The 17,881-nt window shown below is 38.5% G+C and overlaps 1 protein-coding gene across 2 annotated transcripts in view; it reads right to left on the reverse strand.

Annotated features, from left to right (window-relative positions):
* The window catches only part of NTRK2 (neurotrophic receptor tyrosine kinase 2), a 198,886-nt gene that overhangs the window by 83,861 nt on the left and 97,144 nt on the right, over positions 1 to 17,881 (reverse strand). The gene's annotated exons all lie outside the window — the stretch shown is intronic.

Genomic DNA, 17,881 nt, shown 5'->3' on the forward strand with positions numbered 1-17,881 from the left:
CAAAAGCTCTCTTTGTGTGCCTTGTTGACCTTACCTGAAAAATTTTGTATCTCTGGGTGTAGATGGAGAACAGTGGTTTTTGTCCATTAGGAACTGGAATCAAAACAAGTTTTTGTACTGGTGCATTACCTGGAGTAAATGCCATTGTCCAGCACAGTCTGTCACTGTGCAATATCTCAAAACTTGTTGAACTAATTTTGTCATTCTCAGAAATAAGCTATGGAATATGCACATTAACTTTTTTACCTTATGCCCTACTTGAAGCACACAGCAGTAACAGCACAAACCCAGGGAATGCCTGCCCTACCTGGCATTACAAGAGGACAAAAGACACAGCAAATGGGCTCATCCTGATGTGGGAAGCTGCTAATTTCTGAAAGAAAGATGGGTTCAGGGCCAAAATCCAGGGGACAATTTGCATAGTTCCAGAGGTGCAGAGAAGATGCTGAGAGGAGTAGAGGAGTAAAACCTGGAGCTACTGTAGAGAGGCTCATCCTGTCCAGGGGCACATCCTACTGGCTCTCCCGTCCGTATATAAATCTAGTCAACTTCCAGAAAAAAGTCTATTGTGAATGGTAATTCAGTGACAGATTTTGTTTTGTTTTCACTCCATGCTTTGTGTTTTTAATGAAAGTGCCACACAGATAAAATCTTGTAAATAGATTTAAAAAAAATATCCTTCTTAGCACAGTGTCCCAATTCTGTGAACTGCAGGAGCCTTTGAACTAAGAGCAAATCAGCACAGACAACATTTGAACTCTTGACATCTAACCCTGTCACTTAAATTCCACATTACTTCTTCCAGTTTTAGAAAACCAGAAGCACCATTTAGCAGCAAAGACATTTTGCCTAATGTCCTGACTGAAGAGACAGTAGAGAATACACATATTTCACTTCATTCTCCATCCACATTAATGATAGTTTTTTGGGACGACATTCACGTCTTTTAATTGTAACAATCAAAAGACAATGCTAGAAACAGATGGAAAAAATCACCCTCTGGAAGTGCCTATTCTGAAATAGCATCTTTAGCCAACTGCATTTAGCTTTTGGGCAGCAGCAACAGCTTGAGAAGAAGGGGGCAGAAGAGAAGATTTTGAGGACAATAAAAAGCTGTGTTTACTCCAAGTCACCAAATTGCACGTTGGACTCCCAGACTGAGTTTTAAACTGGACAGAAGGAACACTGTAGAGGCAAGACAGAGCAGAGTAACCTGCCACATAGATGGAAGCTGCGTCTGCAGGAGGGATAGGGAGTGCAGAGGAGGGACCAGCAGGATCACCAGCAGGTTCTGTATGCACATTACTGAGGACATGAGAGAAGACAAGCAAGATGCATGGCAGCAGACACACAAGTGAAGAACCAAATGAGAAAAAGGACAGTCCCAAACACAACAAAGAAAGGGCAGCATTAAAGAAACTCCTGCTCTTCTGTGGCTCACTGTATCATTAACAAAATTACTTCATCATTACGCATCAGGGCTCACAGCCATAAAACTTAAATATCCTGGCATGTGGCTATTCAACTCTATATTTTGAGACACAAGTATATTCACACCCGTGTCTAGCTTTTCTTTCTCCCCAGTTGGTTTAATGGGGCATGAGGGAAATGTTTTCATAGTTTGAAAAAGTACTTCCCCCCCTGCCTGAAACACTAGAAGTAATTTTTCAAATACCTGGCACTTCACGGGAATGTCACTGTTGACAAATGTAAGTAAAGCCTAGATCTCTGCAATTTATCAAGTGAAATACTCATACTAAGGCTGGTTTTGTCATTACTGATCACTCAGATCCCACATGATTGACTCTACTGGGAAAGATGCCAGGATAAAGAATTTCTGGTAAAAATTTCTGTAATGAAGGGCAGAGCCTAACAAATTGTGAGAATGGGCCACTCAGATGGCACAGCCAATACTTGTGTTAAGTCACAACACATTTTTCAGATGCATAAGAGTTTTTTGCACAAACATTTGGAGTGCAACACATTTCAAACTGCATTCAGGTTTTTCATAGATACCATCCTTACATCTCTAAACTTTCTGAATCTCTACTTGTTGCTCAAAAAAAGCAGGCTGTTTGATACTTTCTTGGGAAAAAAAAATACTTTTACATTAATATACTTTAGAATGAGCATCAAATCTCTTCTCTCATAACAAACAGGGAATTCTCTCTACTCTGAAACTTAATAGATGCACGTCTTTAAGTCCTTTTCAGTCCTGCTATTCTCTGCTGCACAGGAGGAGGCTCTTTTGTCATTGTTTACTTCCAACATACATGCCGTGATGGCAAGGAAAAGTCACCATTGCACATTTCTAGGTGTTAAACTGGGATAGTGGCTAAGGAACTCAGTCTAGTCATTGAATAATTTCTACAGTACTTCAAGATCCAATTTTGTATGGTGAACTACAGTTTTCAACCAGTATAAACTGCAAAGTGCCGCAGGTGAAAATAGACAATTGTTCTGTAAATCTACTCAATTAGGTTTACTGGTAACATAGTCTTCTATGTGCTATGAAGCAGGTTCCAAGTATATACAGCTCTCTGAAGTAGGTGAGGGAAACCTGGAAAATAAGGTGACTTTCATGTCAATTCCTGGCAGTACAAAACCATTTAAGAAAAATTCAATTCTAGGAACCTTGTTGCTACATCACTCTGCGATCCCTCTTATTAGCAACATCTCATGCAATGGTTTTTGTGAATAGTTTTTTGCATTCAAAATCCTATTCCCTGTCTATTTGTTCTCTAATTAAGATAATTAGAACACCTCAGATGAAATTTTTTGTGTGTCAGAGGCAGATGAGTTCACATCCTTTCAAACTTCCCTTTTCCTGACCTTTTTGTATCAATGTGAGCAAGCTTTTACGTAGACCATTTCCATGCTTGTTTATTTGTTAGACTATCTACTCATCACAAAGCTACATTTAATTGTCTGGGAGCACTAAGCCGCATTACAGCTAAAGACCAGCCAGCTCTGCAGCTGGCTATGATATTCAAGTAATGTAAAAGCATTTCTATGATGCAAGATGAGACTATCACCTGTGCTGACAAGAAATGAGAGCTGCCCTTTTCTGAATGGGCTCTGTGCTCAAAATGAAGGATAATTTCTTGAAGCACCTTGGAGCGTGGTTTCATCCACATGAAATGCAGTCACTGAATTACTTGCCAAAGGTAGAACAAATATGGTAATTGCACTCAGTCACCTACTACTGCCTCTGGTTTTCATAAAATCTGCTCTTGGTTTTACACCTGAAATATGAAAATTTTTGACAAAATGTAGTAGGTTGAAGTGAAGGTCATGGGTTATCAGTAGTCACTAGCTATTGCCAAGAGGTGATTCACAGTTGGCTTAAGCTTTTAAGAAGATTCCAGAGACCTTCTACCAGTATGCTGCCCAGAATCTTCCCTTGATATCACTTTTAGACAATTTTTCTTAAGAAGACAAGTTGGAGCCAGACAAGAATCGGTACTCTGCTCTGGGGAAGATGTTCTGGGGGCTATCCACCATGGAGATTAATTTGTCTTCTGTTTGATATTAAGCTAAAGACTTATCCATTCCGCATCACCTAGGCTCAAGTAGAATCCCTTTTGTGTACAAAAAAAGCCCAGCAGCTCTGTAAAAAAGTTGTGACATGTAAGAAGACCAATTCTAATTGAAACTGATGAGCTAAAGCAGAAGAGACACCTTTTCAGCTTTACTCAACCAAAATGCCTCCAACAGCTGGGAGGGGAATTATCCTCAACCCATAATACAGGGACAGGCAGAAACAGCAAACTTCACTTACTGCACATCCCAAGGAGAGCTGTGCTATCCTTCAAACAGTGTATGTCTGCACTGTACTTTACCTTGGTGGTGACAAAACAATTGAATTTCCCTAGGTTAAGAAATAAAATTTAATTCTATTATTTTCAATGTGTACTCCTATTTTTGAACAGACAAAGGAGATTCATTATTAATACATACAGCCTTTCATGACAGGAAAGGCTAAGAAAATTGGGATTGTGCAGCCTGCAAAAGAGAAGGCTTCAGGGTGACTTCATTACATCCTTCCAGCTCCAAAGGGAGCCTATAGGAAAGATGAAGCAAAACTATTTACAAGAGCATGCAGTGACAGGACAAGGGGCAATGGCTTCAAACTGAAAGACAGTAGGATAAAATTAGATATTAGGAAGAAATTCTCTGCTGTGAGGGTGGTGAGGCACTGCAAAAGGTTGCCCAGAGCCATTCAATGACTCTATTCTATGGTTCATTATACTCCTATCACCATCAGAGTTAATGCAGTTTTAACGTGCATGCTACACTGCTGTTTGTTGGAGCTGCTTTTGCCTGACACATTTCTGTGCAACACACATCATTCCAATTGTCCCTGAAGTCACTGCTAATGGCTCAGGCACACTGTAAGACAATAGGAGTAATAAAATACCACAAACCTACCTTGATTTTAGCTTTGTGGTTGGAGCTGTGCATTTGCAAGGATGGATATACTTACTCAACTGTTAGGAAGCAGGTCATGTAAAAAGCAGCATTTATAGGGACAATTTTGTGCTGTGTCGCCTTAATAAAAATTGTTCCTTCCATGAAAAATTATGTTGATTCTTAGGATGGTTTCTCAGTGGACCTTGCACTAGCATTGGCTCTTGGCTCCCCTGGGAACAGGGATCAGTCTGTGCCAAGATATGGTAACAGCACACTGCCAAGTTAAAAGCACAACAGTGAATGCATGTCACATGAGTCAGCACCTCTGCTAAATTCCAAGGCTATACTGAATCTCCTCCTTTTCTCCTTTTGGGAGGGACGTATTTTTTTTAGTAGTTAAATACAATGTTCTGAAAAGCAATTACACAAGATTTCATGTCCTGTGAGATTCCCATGTTTGCTGTAGATTTTTATATTTTCTGCCTGATTGAAATGAAAGTATTAGGCTTCAGCAAGAGCAGATATTCAATTTTTCATCTTATCAAAGCAAGAGCCAACTTTCTCAGCAGAAGAGACACCCTTTCAGCTTTACTCTAAAAATTGTGATCTTATCTTTCACTCCCTCTGGAAGACAAGTAATCAATCACAGCTTGGCACACTTTTTTTCTGACTAAGGTGTTAAGTTTTACTTCAAACATTCCTTTGTATTCCCATGTTCAGAAACTGTGGTACCAAACGTGTTACCAACACTGTTAGAGTGGACAAGAAAGCCAGCACAATAGAAAGAAATGCAATTATAGAAGAAATATTTTATACTATTGGTCTCGTAAACTGCAGTATGTTATATAGGAGGAATTGGATTAAAAGATGTAAATAGAACTCAAGGAATAAACCCAAAACCAAACCAACCAACCAACCAGCCAACCAACTAACCAACCAACCAACCAACCAACCAACCAAAAGAAGACTGAATATGCTTCCAAAGAGTAACAAGTTAAGTCTTGCTTTGCTTGGTGGAGATGTTCAAAGCTAAGTCAGACTGTTCTGCCAATCTAGAGTGGACTTACCAAAACTATGGTCTTTGCTTTGCAGTTGCCAATGCTTGTAATGAGGGAAAGCTCAAGGCAAGGCACTCCCATGATTTGTCAGCAGTTCAGCTGTGTGGAGCAATAGCACATCTTGCCTCTACCCACCTTCTAATTGACCTTCCCTATCTCATATCCCCGTCCCTGCCAGCTACCCAGACAGCAGCCATTAGTCTTAGTCTTTGTGTAGCCATCTCTAAGGTCACTGTCATATGCAGTTGCAAAATGAGTATTAGGGGGTTAATCCTCCTTTGTTGTGGTGAAGAAAAATGAGAAGATCACCCTAAAAAGCATTATACCCAAGTTCATCCTGCTAAATCATATTGCTCTTCACAGATCAAAGAGTGCATGTCCTTCTACCCTGGAACAGTACACCGAGCCAAAATCCACACTGTTACACATTAAGTCTGTGACTCAGAAAACTGAGACTTGCCAGGCTTTAGTGTTTAAAGGATAAACAATTTCACATCTTCTGACAGGTATCATCAATCTATTTAACTGATTTACACCCGCCAGTGCTTGTTTAAGCTTGTACTCTGTTGCTTCTTGACATATGAGATGAGAAAAACCTTTTGACACTGCCCAAGAAGTTCAGTTCCCATCCAAGATGATGCTCCCAGGAAGTCAGGAGAACACAAACAGAGCACTGGAGAACATCCTCACATCCAGCAGACAAATACCTCTGTTCCCCACCAGCATGCGCTTCCAACATTCTCTGAATAAAAAAAGTAAGTAGGCTTCTTGAAGGTCTCCCAAAGGAGAGCGGAAAATCAGGGTTTAAGCTCCAGAAGCAATACCTAGGAATCTGCTCACTTACAACTATTGCAAAACAAATTGGAGAAATCAGTTTGAAAATCATGATGAAATTAGACCAATTCAATGATGAATTGTTTTGTTTGGATGATCAAGGACAAAAGGTATTTTGCCTTCATTTTCATGTGAAAAATCAATGTTTAACTTTTTCTCATTTGTTGCAGCTTCAGAAGAAGCCTAAATTGTTTTGTTTTCACTGGACCACTTTCATACAGAGCAAATTATCTACATTGTTGGATTATCTTCATTCCCATATGGAATAATTTAAGTAATGCATACCTTTGAGTCTAATGAAATAACAGGTATGTTATTTAGCTTTACGGTACCAAATTTCCAGTGTTGCTAAGTGTCAAGATGCCTTTTCCCTAAAACACATGTTTGTCTTGCAGGAAAACTTATTTCAATGCCTAGCTCCTCTACAGAGGAACAAACACACAATCTGGGTAAATGCACAGATTTTAGCCACTCAATATTTCATCAGGGCTCTTTGTTCTGGCTTTGAATCTAAGAGCCACAGCTGCATATTTGTTTGCTTGGGTTTTATTCTGGTGCGTGACTGTGAAAGAATCCCAGTCAATTCCTTTCAGCTGCCTTTCTCCTCACAACCTCCTCTATACTTCCTTGTATCCATGCATTCATGCATCCCCTCACACACAAGCTTAGAGCAATTGTTTCTGCAAGGGACGACTCCCAAGGATAGCCTAGGGGACCCCTTCGTAATGCAAGCGACTCCCAAAAGTCAAGCAACCTACAGGGTGCAGGGATAAAGACACTGGTGTCTTGGTCTGGGGCAGGCTGGCAAGACAGTTCACCCAAGAAACCTCTTTTGCAGCACTGCAAAGCCCTGTAAGAAAAAGAATGAGGTGTCTAATACATACTTTGTCTGGAGAGGATGAAAGGCTCCTAACCCTTCTGCCCTGGTTTCAGTCTAGGGCTAGCTCTCCCCAGGGATGCTACCAGCAAAACCTCAACCTGCATCACAAAGATTGCTGATTTCTTTTTTCCTTTCAGCCAGAAAGAAAGGCATTTGTGACACAGACCTAACAACTGCAATCTGGCATGTATTGTCACATTCTTATTCACCATCACCAATAAATCCATGTAGATCATCCACGATGAGGTATGCACTACTATTATTTTTGATTTGGAGGCAACAGGAAGAGAACTTTGGCACTGAATTACCCAGCACTGAAGGTGGGATCTCTGTCAAAGTCACGACTAAGACCTGGGAGGAATAGGCAGCCCCAGCTGTCAAACCACGGAGCCCTTTGGGACTCATAGCCCTCCTCGGATATAGGATGAATGGTGGCTGTACAGCTGTTCACTTCTTTGTGGACACATTTGCAGTATCTGCAGCTCAGCTGATGTGTCCTCTCATGAAGAACAAGGAATTTATGGCCTCTCATTATTGGTAGTCAAATGAAACACAGACCTAAGAAAAAAACCTACCTGGGATGTGGGATATTAATCAATATTAATACATGAGCCAGAGAATTAAAGAAACAAAGCAGAAAATGTGAAAGAATTTAAGAAAAAATGATTTATCATTTTTTAATATAGATCATCAGCACTATTCATTATAGTCACCTGCAGGCTTGGATATCTTGGAAGCATGGGTAAAATTACTATCCTTCAAAAATGCTACAGTGAAAAATCACCACAATGATAAAAAAGATCAACTGGAATGTACTTGCTGGCATCAAGCAAAAAAATAATAATTCACCTGAAATTAAATCCTTTCATTTCATTCAAGAACTATTTAATTAAAAACTGCTTCCTTACAGATTTCTCATGAATAATCTAAGTGTGACTGTTCCCACTCCTAAGACTGGGAAAGAGGTCCTCTGTTGTCTAGAGGACAAATACAAAGAGTACAGAAGCAACAAAATTTTCCCCATGCTGCTTTTGCTGTCAGAGAAGAACAAAGATATTTGGAGTAGTTAACTTGAATAATTTTCCAAATTCTGTTCAGTTCAACAGATGATAAGGCAGATAAGATAGATTGAGGAGAAAAGCTTCCTGATTTTGAATTGTATTTGATTGTGTGGGGTTTTTTAAGGAAAAAAAAAATAAAAGCTGACACTATCTAAATGTTTTTAAGCCTCAATGATTATTTCCTTGAAGCAGAGAGATAATCTCCACAGGCCTCTTCCATTCAAGCATATCAAATGAAAAAACAATATGGAAAAATCTAGAAATACTCAGAGACTTGATGAAAAACTGAAGAATTGGGATTTATCATCTGAGGAGGTACACAAGGATAGCCTTCCAATGCATGGTTACAATTTTTATTGCGTGTCTTTGACAAACAGGAACTAAAAGTTCCATGACAAAAGTGCATTAAAAAAGACTATGGTAAAAACTTTAGAATAGGTCCCCAGGAACAGATCCTCAGGAACTTTGGAACACATCTTGCTTCCATGAGTGGTGGAATTGCTCATAGAAGACTCAGAAATCTCCACTTTTGGAGTTCTTGAAGCTGCATGAGGAAAAATGTCTTTTGGGAAAGATGCAGGTATAGTTGACGCAGATTTAGGATAGGGAAGGTTCTCCCAGGTATTCCTTCCTCCCTAAATTCCATAATGATAAAAAGATAGATCATGAGTGATCTTATAGGAAACACCTTAAGTCTTCAAATGTAGATTTATGTCTATTCAAAACTGAAGGAAGCCCAGAGCTCAACAAGTACACATCATAGCTCAATGAAATATGTATATTTCCATACATTAGAAGTTCCCTTTTCCAGCCCACAGAATAAAGATAGGTTTAGCTGGTTGAGAAGAACATGGTGCTCTACTACACAGTGGGTTATTCTACCAGAATACGCATTGTTTAATAGCATTTTTTACATAAAATTCATTTCAGTGGGAAATTTCCCTTTATTTCTTCAAAAACGTTAATCAGTGGAAGTGTTAATTACATGACATAGTAGCACAAAGTCTTGTATAATTTCTTTCTGTCAGTGCAAGACTATTACAGGCCCCCAACATTTGCATGGGTTATAAAATCAACACTATAGTGAAATATACCTCTGAATTTGTTCCTGACAAACATTCCAGAATAACAACTTCCAAATATTTTTTTATTTACCACTCAACTAGCTAACCTTAAACCTGACAAGCTAAGAAGCAAAACTAAATCAATCCGGACATCATGTTCAAATTGTAAACAATATCTGCAGGAATCTGGTATTTCTGTTCACTAAGTTCTCACTGAGATGATCTTACAGCCCATCTCGAGCTATTTTGAACCTGCACTGACGTGGACTGCCTCCTCTTCATCTCCAAACTCTTCTCATCCTGGAAAACAGGTTTTAAAAACGAAATACAAAGGCCTACATGCTCATGAAGAGAAGGGCATGGGAACATGGTGAACTAACACTCTCCCATATATTCCCTGTCAAGAAGTTTGCTTTCACCTTAGGTGAACAGGCTTGGGGCGCTGATGGCCCCAGTTTCACACGTATTTCAAAGGTAGTAGCTGGCCTTTGGAAGAGGGCTGCAGGGAGGCCAGAGGACTTTGGCACGGAATACAAGCTGTCCAAAACTAGCCCTCAGTGAGCACAGAGGAAGACCGAGCTAACTTTCCTTCCTAAAAATTAACACCTGACATTTTATTCCAATTTATATGAGATTACTTAGCACCAGTGAAACTGATTCCTTTTGTGTCTGTGCAACAGCAGCCATTTCTTTACAGAACCTGTCCTCAAAGCACTCAGCAATATACATATCCTAGGCCTTTAAACAGATCAGAGGGCATGCTCAGAAAACCTTGATGGTCACAAAGAGATTGGCCAGAATCTTCTTCTGTGAAGTTTTTTGGTGCTCAGATATCATGTGTCACGAAAAATACTCATGATATCCAGGTGAAGTATTTGAAACAGTCTTACCAGCAGACCCACTCTAGCGCCTCTTCTGTGCACCTCTAAGAAATCCTAAGGAGAAGAAAACCAGCCATTTCCATTGTTATAGATTTCTGGATTATGCTCGATTAGATCTTTTGGACACTGCAGTTCACCTTTGGAGATGGTAGGAAACATAACAGTCTCTTTGGAGGAATATTCCAGCCAAAACATCTTCAGATCAAAGATGCAGAATTGCCTTCCAACAACACCCTTCTTTCCCAAAGCACAATTTCTAAGGCAGTGAAGCTTTACATTCTCAAAAATCCTTTTCTAATGCAGATCTAAAAATTACTACAGTGGAGCAAATGACACTCATATATAGAAAGGAAACATGTCAAACTTCTGTTCCAGCAGCATCACTCACAAGCTATAGGATTAGCTGCACAAATTGACTGTCTTGCCTCTACATGATAAACCTCTACTGCCATTTACAGACACCTCCTCCTCCTCCCTGCCACATGACGCCTCATCTGCTGGAGATTCCTCCTGTTACCTCTCTCCTGCCAGCTTTCCTTGAAATTGCTGCTATGGGAAGCAGGAAAATGCCACATACTCAAATCTATTTGCAACATACCAGCTAGATCAGCCATCCCAAAAGTGGCCACACCATAAACTCTGGCAGTTTTGCTACAGCGGATTTGGAAAAGGATGCATTAATTCTGAAATTGGTCAGGACATAACAATGAGGTATTGCTAAAATACTGGGAGCATCTCCACTTCCATTCTCCAAGGCTCTGAACAAGGCAGAGTTTCTCTTCATCCAGGATTTTTATAAATTAATTTTTATAAATTAATTCTGCTTCTTCTTCTTCTGAGTATTTTTCATATACCCATTAGCATTTTTCTGGTGGGTCTCCTCTGCTTATTTACTCACTTCCTTCTTTATAAAAAAGTTTCACTTATCACACTTAACTGAGGGTTTCTTGACCACCTGTCTCATCTATCCTCACTTTTTCCAACACAACATGGCATCTTGTGGTGCTGTCTTTTTTATGTTAGGATTAAACAGCATTAGTACTTGTGAAATTCAAGTATTTTAGAATGACATTCTTTTTTTTTTCAGTCTAGTTCCCTCTTTTATCAAAAATTCAGTCATGGCTGTTTCTTAGCAACAGATTTATTAGAACAGATTTGCATAAAAATCAAATAGTCTCAAAAAGAAACTGCTAAAGAACAGCCTTATTCCTGACCACAATTAAAAGCAAATACTATAAAGCAGAAGAAAATGGTTTTGTAATTTCACACAAAATCTAATGAGCACATGTATGATATTGGCACCAATTGAAGTAGATGACCTTATAAACTTTTCTAACTAATGTATCTCTGAAATTATCTGCAAAAATCATCTTCTCACCTTCAGAGATCAATAGAAAAAAAAAAAAAAACAAAACCAGAAGCACAAACCATGCATAGCCACAGTCCTCTATTGCACTGGTCTAGATTAAAAATTGGCATCTGCAATGGTCACACACAAAATGGTCTCAATGGATCAAGCTGCAAAAGGCAGACATGTGTGTGAAAAATGCCCACAATCAATTCAACCACAGCAGTACTAGGTAACCCATAACTGGACTTCAGTGCAGGAGCATAATTGGTATTTCATTCTCTAGAGTCACCAGAGATCTATACTCTATCTATCTATCTATCTATCTATCTATCTATCTATCTATCCACCATATTTATACAATAATTCTTTAGAAAGAATTCATTTTCCCCCAAAGATTTTTCTATACCTTACTTCTCTTTGCCAGATGAGGTTTTCTTTTTTTTTCCTTTTAAAATCCAATATAATATGCTAAACTGCAACTAGCTAGTTCATCACAAATGTAAAGAAAAGCAAATTCAGAGATAGGGTGAAAGAGTCAAACCAAACACAAAGCATTAGATCCTTTGAACATATAAAGTGGAATAGCAATACCAAGAGTCTAATTCCCTTCCTCTTAATATCAGCCAGGAGTAAGTTATTATATTGATGATTGTTTAAAATTCCTATGAATGACAGTGAAATTAGGACTGCTGTCTTTTTATTAAGAATGATGACAACCTTTTTGGCAAATGCAGTCTTTTTCTGCTGTGGCACTTAGTTGTGGCACTTAGTTATGTCACTGAAAGGTAGCATCTATAATATATGGCTGCACATGAATTATGTTAGGAATGGGTTAAAGTAATTCATCTGTATTATTCCCACAAGACAATGCCAAAAAGGTAATTGCCCATATTTGTACTACTACATTATAGGGAATGTCAGTTTTATGTCTTCCTAATGTTTAACTGAAAATCTATAATATCCATTTCTGTTCCTTGCTGAAAAATTAATGTAGGACCAAAACCTGAAATTCCAACTCTGGTCATGCTCAGACAAAACTCCCACTGAAGCCAGTGGGAGTACTGCCAGGGAGAGGATTAAAGACAGTGAGATTTGCTGCATGCTACCAGACAAGTATAAGCTACAGAGCTAGATTTTATTTATGATGCTTCTGGGACTATTAAAATTAGGAAGATACAGGTCTTTCACCTTTCAGTCAGGCAGTCATGTGTGCTTGCAGGGAAGGGAAAAATATAAGGCAAACAAGCCATCTTGCTGGAGGGTGCTTAATGGCAGGCTGGAAGCCAGAAGCTAATCCCTCCTGCAGTGCAGGATCCTTTCCCTTCTCTTCTACAAGGCCCAAAAAGAGGCAGGAAATAGCAAGGCAGCAAGCCTGGATCCCTAGCAAACAACACTAGCTGGATGGAGTGCAGCAAGCTCATCATTACAAAAAAATACTGGAGCCATCCACAAAATTCATGCCATTCCAGCACCTGAAGCATGCCTGGGCATATGACCCTTTGGGAGGCTTTAAGCTGGGCCCTGTGCCACAGAGATAAAACAACTCTAAAGGTAGATGGCAGGAAGTAGTCAAGACATAACAGCTCCACTGAGCTCCTGCCAGGGCAGGGGGACCACACCAGCAACCAGAGGAACCTGCTGCCCTCTGGGTGGGTTCCTGGCTCTGCAGGGAGGGGATGCTGCTTTATTGGGGGTTCTCAGGTTTTACTGGCCTCCACTGGGTCATCCTAACTTAAATGGATACAGAAGCTCTTTTGTAAAAAGTACATGTTTAGTCAACTGAACATTGGGGGTGGTTCTGTTTGTCAGTAGTTTCCAGAGGCATTAAAACCTGATATGTTAAAAGAGCTACAACTTTTCTTCATTTACCAACCAATTTCTCCATATTTTCATGATGCGGCAGCAGTGCCCAAGGAACAAAGATATGACAACATGAAACAGCTAAGTTATCCAACCAATCTGCAAAAATGAAGGAAAAAGTAAGTCCTGGGCTACGCACTCATTTCAATTTTTATGTGAAAAAACCCCCCATGTCATTATAGATTAATATTTTTAATGGAATCTCATTTTTAAGACTATGATTACAACAAGTAATAATCCATAACTGCAGTGATGACAAAAATCTCAGTTGAATAAACATCCCTGATTTGTTTTATAGTGAAATACAGTTTTGTGATCTACCCAGCGTCAGAACCAGGGTTCTAGTGAAACCAAAAAGGAAACCACAGACCCTTTATGTCCTGTAACATCTAGGTGGAAAACCTCATGAATGCAGAGTTAGACTTATATTTATACTCTGTATTAAAAAATTAAATCTCATAGTGGCCTGATTAATGGCACCTGAAGCAAAATCTGCATGTTTCCACAAGGGAGAAAAAAGGTTTTCAAAATTTCCACTCCCCTCTTTGATACAATGAAACTCTTTGATTTGGTTGATCACAGGGTGGCTCAGTCTCTCTGCCACCTATCTTCAACCTTTCTTTTTCTTCTGCCAAAGGTTGCCCTTTCCTGGCATGAGTAGCTGTCCCCTGGCAATCACTGACCAGCTGCTATCATGTGGGCATCTACCTGTCACTAGTGGTTTCAGCTCTCACCGTGTTCAGACCAGAACGCAGGAGCAGAAAATGTTAGAGCCTCGTAGTTGGAACCACTGATTCCAGAGGCTATACCACCACCTCCTAATGACAGGTAACAACTTCACCTGGGCACCAGGATAGTTGAGTTCAACAGCAACAGGATATATATACATATACACTTGGATTTCATCAAAGTGTGAAGTTGCAGCAAGCAATGGAAACTTGGCGTCTTCATTAGAAAGAAAAAGCATGATGATAAATCTTTGCCTTTCTCTTGAAAAGGCATGCAGCTCTTCACACTTTTTTTGAGACATTGATAAAACATGATAAAATGTGTTTCATTACCTGGAAATAGACTTTGCCAACTCCCAAGGGAAAAACAATGCCGACATATGGGAAAAGGTAAATTGTTTTACCACACAGAAAGCAGAAGGCTTGTCCTAGCATGTTCTGCTTCAAAAACTGTACTTCAAATGCCTGGAGAAAGGAAATGCTCAGGCAAATCAAGGTAACTTACCTGATTTTGATTCATACTCCCACAAGGAAACAAATGCAGGGTTGATTATTTGGGCTGTATTTTAAAAACATTCAATGTATTTAAAAATTATACACCTGAGCAACTAGTAATAACACAGTTGTGTGCAGAAACCTTCACAAATGGTATTAGAGACTGAGATATCTGTCAATGGGCTACTTGGTACCCAGAAGACAGATTTCACCAAACCAGGCAGACAGTTACATTACAGCATACAAGTAGTGTCTCAGATAACAAAAAAATTACTTTTGGCTCCTAGAAGATAAAACTAAGAAAGAAACTGACTTCCTAGATTATTTAGTCCCCCGACATTAATGGGAAAAGTCAATGAGCAGGTCTTTCCAGGAGGAAGTCAACACTGATATTCTTTCATAATTTTGACTTCTGTCTCGTATTTACAGCAAGACACAGAGTTTTGAATCTGAATGAAAATGGGAGTATTACATAAACATTATCTTTTAAAAAGCATAAACTTATCAAGATTTCACATTTTGTTCTAATTCTGATAGTTAATCTCTACAGGTACATGGAGTTCTCCACTTTTTCCTAGGATTTTTAAGACATCTAATATCAGTGAAGCAACTTTTTATGACTATGCAATGATTACAAAATGTACCAGGAATCTCTGATATGCCTAGCCCTATTGACCTTCTCTCTAAGACATTTGGGGATGAAAAGTGTGAGCTAATTTATAAGCTCTGACCTCAGCATCATGCTAGCTCTCATAAGGAAACATTAAAATTGATTGCATGGCATGCATCTTTAGAAAAAGAAAGGGAGATTCTGGTTTAGGCAGTGGGGTCCATGCTGGTATGTCTCCTGGAATAAAGACATCATAAATACTCAGCACAGGTTGAGAAAAAATGAAAGAAACCTTACCCAGCCTTCAGACAAAAGTTTATATAAACCTAACTGTGTTCTTGGATCTTGTTCCCTGAGGCAGGGATGATGCATCCACTCCTGAGGCATCATATACTTCAATGATGTCGACACTGAAATTTTGCTAAAACCCTTCAAGGGGAAAACATGGTGACTCCTCAGTAGAATACAATAGTAATCAAGAAACTTCACAGCCAATTGTCCATCTGGACTTTCATCACCTTGTGCACTCTAACTTCTAGTATGCAACATGAGCTATAAGGAGTTGTTAAGGAACTGCAGTTGGTGGTTGTGGTGGTGCTTCCCTCCCTCCCCTAGGCCACACTATCACTGATGTGTGGTTCCCAACACACACTTGCATAATTTTGTTCTGCATATCAGCTATCTTGGGAAAGTGATGTGGCTAGAATAGCCAGTTAAAATACTTTCCTCCTTCTGAACATGTAAATAGCACAGCACTTTTAAGTGGCAGGTATAAAAGGCACGGTCACATTCCTATTCTAACTTATCATGAGATACTATTTGGGATTTTACTAATTACAGTCACAATGTATTAAGGAAATAGATCTGAAGTTTGCTGCAACAACAACAGAAGATGTAATAATGGCATCAGAAAATGGTGTAATATGAATAAAATATTAATTTGAAAACTACAGTAGAAAAGCATAAATAAAACAAACAGGTAGTCTTTAAATTGAAATTTTAAATTACCAGAGCAAGAGCTTCAAATAATTTTTCATTTGTCTTTCAAATGCACCTTTCTATTTTCTTTACTCACACTTATTCACTTATTTTAGGAAACTGTAGAGTGTATTTTCTTTTAACACGTAAAAACACATTGCCAAAAGTTCTTTCAGTGTAATTGAAAGACAATATATTATGTATCATCAAACAGTATTTTTTGACTTTTTGCAACCTTCTCGTGAACTGCAATACACAAAGAATTGCTCATTATGTGCTCTGTATTTTTGCCTTAGAGCCTGGTTACTAAAGTAATAAAGGAAGAAACATCAATTACTCAAAAGTGATCTTTGAATTTGTTTTAGTTGTAAAATAGTAACAGAATTACAAACTAACCTATGAAATTAACTCTTTATTCTTGAAGTATTTTAATGGTAAAAGTAGATGTAAGTTACAGTATCTCAAGATACAAATGTCCAATACATGTTTTATCTTTTTTTCTCATTTAAAAAAATCAAGAATTCCACAAAAATACTATCAAGTTGCAATTCATGTTCATTAAAAATAAAGCCCTATTTGCAGCTTTACACTAATTTGGATTATCAAGAATATTAAGACTTTTTTATTTCTTACAGTGTTCCTAATTCCTTTACAGATTTCCTCATTTCCCAGGCAGTGTAATAGGCTATTTTCACTTTTGCCTTTATTCAGCTTTATTTTTGATTTTTCTCACTAGGTAATAACTTCTTGGTCTACTGAGTCTGAAAACTTTCTATAACAGTATTTCAATGCCAAGTTTGTTACTACACCAAAAAATATCGAACATGTCACAATCTCAGCATGTTCTTCTACTTGACATGTTAGAGAATCTAACAATTTATAGTGTTTGCATACTTTCTGCAAAATAATTGTATTTATCGCTTAATCAACATCAGAATTTACCTCTAGTAGTCATCTTACTGAAAGCTCCTCCTAGAAAAAGAATGGACTTTTATATTGAGGCTATTTCTCCTAGACACTGAGGATACATCAAATTAGTTCCAAAAGTACATTTTACATGGATGATGATAAAAAAGCATGTCTGTAAAATATACTGCAGGACATCACAATTTTTCAAATAGGTGAAAAATTTCAAAATTGCCTATCGGTATAGAAAGCTGACTTGGTACAATACTCAGAGATCTGGTAAGACCCCAGAGGAGAAAAACATGACAAAACATTTCAGAAGCAAGAAAGTGAACATTTAATCAGCTGTAGTCCAAACACAGCAATCACATTAATGGGAATATATGACATGCCCATGTGAAAAGCATAAAAGATAAAAAATCTGGACATGACCTGTGATACAACCACTTCAACATTCTTTTGTATTCTGTTTCATTAAAAGTGTCAAGAAATCCAGATAGCTCAGGCTAACAAACAGCTAGCCTGACAAAAAGTTCCAAAGCAAAACATGGCCTTCAAATCACAGCACTGATGTTTCCTCAAAATAATTTGGAAAAATCACCATAATCGTACTTGAGTATTTAACCAAACAACCTTTTTGTTGTGAAGTTGAGTAGATGAAGCATGGCCTGATACGTAAAACTTTGTGTCTTACAGGCAACAGCTGAACATGTAGTTATTTGACCTGAATACACATACATTTGTTTGAATGTACATGGTAAT

The sequence above is a fragment of the Ammospiza caudacuta genome, chromosome Z (assembly GCF_027887145.1).
Source record: "Ammospiza caudacuta isolate bAmmCau1 chromosome Z, bAmmCau1.pri, whole genome shotgun sequence".
In the NCBI taxonomy this organism is placed as follows: Eukaryota; Metazoa; Chordata; class Aves; order Passeriformes; family Passerellidae; genus Ammospiza; species Ammospiza caudacuta.